This window comes from Spinacia oleracea, chromosome 4, assembly GCF_020520425.1.
Source record: "Spinacia oleracea cultivar Varoflay chromosome 4, BTI_SOV_V1, whole genome shotgun sequence".
NCBI classification, from domain to species: domain Eukaryota; kingdom Viridiplantae; phylum Streptophyta; class Magnoliopsida; order Caryophyllales; family Amaranthaceae; genus Spinacia; species Spinacia oleracea.
Window position 1 is genome coordinate 153,086,718 of NC_079490.1, and position 7,916 is coordinate 153,094,633.

Sequence of the window (7,916 nt, forward strand, 5' to 3'; positions counted from 1 at the left end):
AAAAATCGGATACATGATGGTAAATTTGGCACATTGAATGATGTTAGACATGTTCCACTTATGACAAATAATCTGATATTTTTGAGTATGTTAGACAACAAGAGTTTCAGTTTTCAAGGTGAAGGTGAAGGTGGAATTTTACATGTTTGTAAGGGTTCGAATGTGGTTCTGAAAGGTGTAAAACGTGGTAACTTGTATTTTCTTCAAGGTTTTACGTTATCGGGTTCGGTTTGTTGCATCCTCGGAGATTGATAAGGAAAACATGACCAAGTTATGGCATAAGAGGCTTGGTCACATGGGTGCAAGAGAGATGCAAATTCTGTCAAAAATGGATCTTCTTTGTGGCCACAAGGTCACGGATCTTGAATTCTGTGAACATTGTATTTTTGGGAAGCTACATCGCAACAAGTTTCCTGAAGCTATACGCAGAACAAAAGGCACATTTGATTACATCCATTCTGATTGTTGGGGTCCTTCCCGGGTGGAGTCTTTAGGGGGTCACATATATTTTGTGTCAATGATTGATGATTTCTCAAGGATGACTTGGGTGTTCATTATGAAGCATAAAAGTGAAGCCTTTAAGAATTTCAGGTAGTGGAAGGCATTAGTGGAGAATCGAACAGGGAAGAAGATCAAAAGGCTGCGAACTGATAATGGTATGGAATTTTGATGGTCCGAGTTTGATGAGTTACGTTCTGCAAGAATGAAGGGATTGCAAGGCATCATACAGTCAGGGATACACCACAGCAGAATGGTGTAGCAGGACGTATGAATCAGACACTTCTGGAGAGAGCTAGGTACATGCTTGCTAATGCTGGACTAACTAGAAGATTCTGGGCAGAGCAGAAGCGGTTAGAACATCGTGTTATCTGATAAATCGTGGACCTCACACAGGTATACATCTCAAAACTCCTATTGAGGTGTGGCCTGGTAAGCATGATGATTACTCTAGTTTAAGAGTTTTTTGTTGTACTGTTTATTGTCATGTAAATGAGGGTAAATTAGAGCCACGAGCTAAAAAGGGAGTATTTGTAGGTTATGGGGATGGGGTAAAAGGATATATAATCTGGTCCCCATCTGAAAAAAGGGTTATACTAAGTAGAAATGTGGTCTTTGATGAAAATTCTATGTTTAACCCTATTGTGAAGGTAGTAGGAAATAAATTGTTAATGTATGTTCTTTTCGTCCGAATTAAGCTAAGGAGAACAAAGACTCAACCTTAGACCTGTCAAACGGGTTGGTCGGGTCGGGTTGTAAAAAATTATTTTCGGGTTCGGGTTGAATCGGGTCGGTCACTTTCGGGTTCGGGTTTATAAATGCTTGTTCAAGACCCAGAACTTTCGAGTTCGGGTCGACCCAACGGGTTGAGAGATTTTAAAACGCGCATTATATTGTCATTAATGTAGATGATAAATATACAAAATATGAGCAAAAATTAACAAATTTTCCTGCACAAGTTTATATTTAGTCAAATTCAACCACAAAATGGCGTGTAATTAAAATTAAAATTATATTACACACAACAATAGTAAAATTAACCAGTTTATTATGCTTAAATTTTCTCATAATCTCATTTTTAGTATAAATACAATGATTTTCAATCGGTCGGGTCATAAACGGGTTCGGTCGGGTTTTGACCCATTACATTTCGGGTTGCTCGGGTTTGGATAAAATCGGGTTACGTGTCACAAAATCTTGTTCAGGACCCATTATTTTCAGGTCGGGTTCGGGTCGGTTTTCGGGTCGGGTCGATTTTTGACAGGTGTACTCAACCTCCTTCTTATTATGAATCTAGTCTAGGAGAAAAAAGAAGCTAAGAGTATCCTACTCTTATTGAGGGTACAGTTTGTATAGACTATTGTCAATAACAATATAATTAAGAGCTTTACGGCTGAAAAGTTCTTTTAGTTAAAAAATCATGTCTATTACGATGTACTTATAATATACCTGTTGTATTCAAGTTTTTATCACTGTAAGTGTTCATAGCCCTCTAATTTTAATTAGTGTAAATTTGTGTAACTAGTCGACCATCTTTTGACATTTTTAATTATTTGTTTAAATTATTGTACTAAAGATCCAGCATACTACGTATAACGTTTAATTATATCACATTGTGGACAGACATGGAGAGAGAAAGATGAATAGTCAAATTGTAAAGTATAAGACACACTTACGAAGGAGGGATTAGGCATGTATCTAGTAATTAATTCATTGTCAGTAATAAACTTCGTCAGACCAATTAGACATTTATCCTAGATTATACTTTCTTTCATAAGACCATTCACTGTACATTCTCTAATTACCAATAAACAATGATGTTAAGAGGTGGTTGTATGTAAAACTATTTCACATAATTCATTCCCCCTTTATTTAAATTTAATCTAAATTTTGAAGTCATAATTAACGATTTAGTGTAAGATCATTTCATATAAGAGTTTGTCTAAATGTTAATCAGCAACTGTGTTGCATACTCTTATGTAAACTAGGTACACTGCATAAATAATAAGGTAACACGTAACGATACGTCTAATTGTATATTTAGTTGCACTTTTTAGCATTTTGTTGCTTCTCATTAATTCTATGCATTGGATATTGTTAAAGAAAATATTAATTATGAGCAAGCTTCACCGATTTCTCATTCATTAAGTGGGCTTTTATTTTATCAAAAAAAAAAAGAAAAAAAGTGGGCTTTTATTGATCAGAATTAGGAGTATAGCTTTGGCTAATGTAGGATCTTAAAATTAAAAGAATTACCAATATTTGTAAGAAATAATGAGTAGAAATAGAAATAAAATAGTTTTGCTGAATTCAAGAAATACGAGATTGATAAATGGTGATAGCATTGCGAAGGTTCACACATGAACATATGCATAGTAAACTGAATTGGGGGACAAGCAAGTATACGAGAAATGAGATGTCGTCTACATTAGACTAATCACAAGTTTAGTACGTAATTTAACTCATTGGGATCATCAACCTTAGCACTCAAGTCTCTGTAGTACTTCGATGACAAATTAAGCCAATGGCCTATTTAGTTGTTTTTTTTTTTTTTTTTACATGGGATTTATGTATTAAGAAAAAACGATTAAATAAATAACAAAATTGATCAAACTAAGAAACTAATTAGGCTCTAAGGGATGCAACGCTAAGCTGATACAATTCTCCATCGCTGATTTAGCACGTAGGTGAGTTTGATAGACCTGTACTCACTCTGAAAAGAAAGGTTCTCATTAAAATCGATACCCCATTCCTAAAAAGAAAAGTTCTCATTAAAATTTGAGTGGATATCCAACATTCCACTCCTCCATACTTCTTGCGCCACAGGACTAAATGGAATACGGTGGTGTACGTCCTCCTCCTGTAAACTACACAGTTGACAAGTGGTATTAATTGTTATAACATCCCACCCTTAATAAGCTGCTTGCTAATCACACTTAATCTCCAAATAAAACAAACTTAACTCAAACACAACTCATAGTTAATTACAACCCAAACAAAGATTTCAGGATCCATAACTAAATTATAAACTAAAAGCTTTTAGAGGAAATAATATATCCCATTAATAAATTCGAAAATAACTAATTACACATTAGAGAATTCATGATCCCGCCTTGAAGCACATGAGACCTTTGGAGACTCTAGACATCTCCAACTTGAGCTTTAGACTCGATCTTAGCTACCTACAAAAACATTTTATCTCTGCCCCCACTAGGACAGATTCATAGAACAAAATCAGCGGAAATCTGAGTACACATTATCCAACCGGAAATAATTTGATAGGTGGCTCAAAGTATAGTTTTTTTTTTCTTTGAAAAGCAATTTCACCTTTTTCAACACACTTTTAAAAAAAACAATCGATAATAGCGTTATAATTCTTTCGAAATCTATTTCACAAAATCCATGTAATACAAACAACGATTTGAAAAACAATACAATATAGTATTACTTGTGGTAAATGGAGACCTTGCATCTCACATGGTTTCCCAATACCTAATCTCACCAATAATTAAGCTAGCAACTTATGATTCTTCTAATTATTCTCATATTCTTAATTATCTTCAGTCATAACCTTATTCGACAATTACTCATAACCATAGCTCAAGATTTCTCCAAATGTAAATTTCCTCAAACCATAATTTATGCCACACGGTGAAACTGAATATATAAATATTCACAACTCAATATGATACTCATTGGCACAACATTGCCAAAGCCATATACCTTGCTTCATAATATTCTCATAACACAATTCAAATGCATAATACATATTCATAAGAAAATTATAACTTAATGCGAAAATATACAATTCAATCTCAACATAATAGTTTTGAATTTGGGGAAAGTGAACACGAATAGAGAGGGTCATAATGACTGACTGTCTCTAAACTATGGGGGTCGTCACCCTCCATCAATATGCTGGCAAGAGGAATCAGGACATGTCCCTAACTACGTGTCAAGCCCGCTTACTACGGGTCTATCCCTCTCAACTACGGGCCAAGCCCGCTTAACTACGGGTCTATGACGAATCAGGGCATGTCCTAACTACGTGTCAAGCCCGCTTACTACGGATCTATCCCGCTTACTACGGGTCTATCCGGCTTAACTAGGGGTCTATCCCGCTTACCTACGGGTCAAGCCCGCTTACTACGAGTCTACTGATGTAGCAATAGCTTCCAGTGTTTTTCATCACCGATGCACGTGAGCACCAGGCAACACATGCAAGGCTACTTTCCCCCGACGAAGCATTTTATTATCAATTTATATACTTCCTCCATTCTGGAAATATCGCACCATTTGTTTTTTACACTATTCACACTACGATTTTGGCCATTTTTTTGTGATTCGTACGTAAGGAAAATTTAGTCATGTGGGGTCATGTTAGATTCGTATCGATATATATTTTCTAAATATTAAATTTTTACAATTTTTACTTACACACGATTTGAAATATTAAGAGTCAAAGTAATGGTTAGAGGAGTAAAAGTCAACCATGGTGCGATATTTCCGGAACAAAGGAAGTATCTGATTTCGTTATCAAATCGTTATTCGCGTTCTTTAAACATCTATTTGCTTCTTTCTCATTATATTTCAACTTTCCCTTCTCAAAATAATTCCTTAACCCAATTAATGAATATCCTTAAGAATTGTTAACTCTTTGATCTTACACTACTCAGATCATAATGATCAAATTAAAACATGGACACTATTATTTGTTAAATTCCTTTAACCAATTTTTTCATACCCAAATTCATAAATCGACCTCTAAAAATCCATTTGATACTCTAATGAAATATTGAATAGACTCGTAGCATGATTTAGTTATAAATATTAAGTTCAACTAGGTGAGCTTAGTGTGCCTAAAATGTATTTTATAAAACATTTAAATAAATGTTTAATGTTTTCAACAAAAAATTATCAAGTAAATGATAATTGTTAGTTCCTTTATTGGTTCACTAGTTTCAAAAACTCCATAGTTTAGTTGCGAAACAAAAATCATATCATCGTTTTTTATATCAAATCATTTTTGTCAAACTTCATTGAATGAATTATTTTTCTTTATAAAATCATTATCATTTAAGAAAACATGTTCACGCTAAAATATATATTTCAAAGACTAGAGTGCGTAAGGTATATATACTTATGAAACATTCAAATGACTTTGGTATTAAAACAATCTTTATTTAAGCGACAACTAGTAGTTTTTCTCCTAGATTAACTAGTTTCGGAACACTATAGCTTAGTTCCTAGTTATATTCAAAGATCATTTCATTATTAAAACTCTTTTAAAACTTGTAAAAGATTCTTTATTTGCAAACTACTGGCATTTATAAAACTCAAAATAAAATTGAAAACATCATTAGTTATAGTCGTTCTAACTTTTAAGTTCTTTAAAACACTATACCGTAGTTCGAAGCTAGCTTTAATTCTATAATTCGTAAGTTAAGGAAACACATGTGACTTTTAAGAAATTTAAAATAAATGCAACCGACTGATTTCGAACACATATTTTGTGTGCTTGAGTATGATAAAGTATTAGCAATATTATGCATATATGTATGTATGTATTGAATTGTTATTTGCAAATTAATTAAGTTGCTCGATGAATCTTTATTGATTTACGAAAATGATATTGTCGTTTTAAATTGCAAAAAAAAAGGAAACTGCTTTTGATTTCGAGTCCATTTACCACGAGTCTATTGTTGTAGCACTCACTTCAAATGTTTTTCATCACCGATGCATGTGAGCACTAAGCAACAAATACACAGTTACTTTCCCCTACTTAAGCACTTTATTATTAATATATTTCAATTCGTTCCAAAATTTGAGTTCGCTTTTTTCTCAACCATGTATGGGATTTTTTCTCATTTTAGTTTAATAATTTCTTTCTCAATTCTGTATTTCTCGACACAATTGTCTTTAACCCAACTTATTGTCTTCCTAAATTCTAATTACCATAAACATAGACGCTTCACACAACCGATACCTTGATTTAGACTCATTAGACAATTACTTTATTTACCACTAGACAATTTATGAGAACCCATACTCCTATCTTAAGACCATTATGTTCCCCAATTTAATGTAATTAATATTTTAATTTTGTTTTAAGTATTTATTATTAAGTTCAACTATGTAAGCTTAGTGTGCCTGAAATGTGGTTTATAAACATTTACATAAAAACTCAGAAATTCAAAAATAACTTTAATATTCATGTTAATGCCTACTAGTTTTATCTCAGAGTCATGAGTTATAGAACACAAAAACTTGATTACTTATTTTAAAGTATGTCATTTACTCTTTACAATAAACTCTTTTTTAAAACTTGTTGAAGATTTCTTTATTTGCAACTATTCTCATTTAAGGAACTCATAACGAAATGAAAAACATCTTTAGTATAATCGTTCCAATTAACTCTTAAGTTCTTTAAAATATTTTAATACTGTGCAAACCTAGTTTAAGTTCCATAATTCAAAGATTTAAGAAAAACATGTGGCTTTTAGGAAATTCAAAATAAAGATGGCTTGTTAAGAATGATTTTAAACCCTTGAAATGACTCATTCAAGATTCATTAAAAACACTAATCGATGTTCAATTTAGTTTAATTTCATAATTGATAAGTTTAAGGAAACAAGAAACTTTCTATAAAGAATTGAAAATAAGATGATTTACTGGAAAGATTGTAAACTCCTCTTGAAAAAGACTCGTCCTAGATTGAATTAAAACATAACTTTTATTATACATGTTCTACTAAACTCTTGATCTAGAAAAATCCGTGATACTTATACCTTAAACACTCTATTAATTGACTTCGTGAGTTTGGCCTTTTTTTAGACATAAGCATACTCAATCCTAATTCAACCTCCAATTGTATGACTCTTCTTAAATCCTTTACATCAAGGTCTCTAGATACACAACTTCTAAAGACACACATTTGTGACTTTCTTATAATAATTTGAAAATCCAGAACAGTTTCCTTCTTGCAAATCAAAACTACAAAACCATTACATTAAATCACTAAAGATTTATCAAGCAACACAATTTATTTGCATAACACAAATTCAAGTTCATATATACATATATACATAATGCTTGTTATACTTAAAACACAAAATCTAGTTTCAAACAATGAAGATGGTTGGACAATTTACCTTCAATCACCACCTCATACATCCCAAGAACTATTGATTTTGATCATTAATCCCCGCTTAACTCCATAATTTAATTCTCCTCAACCATTCTTCAACAATTCATCTCAACAAATAAAGACACAAATCAATAAACTACTTACTCAAATCGAACTAGAAACTTTATTGAATTCTTTACTTGATTTTAAAAATCTATTTCAAAACTAATCATAAAACACGATTTGTTCCTCTTTTAAGTAAAAATCAAATTGGAATTAAAACTTTTGAAAC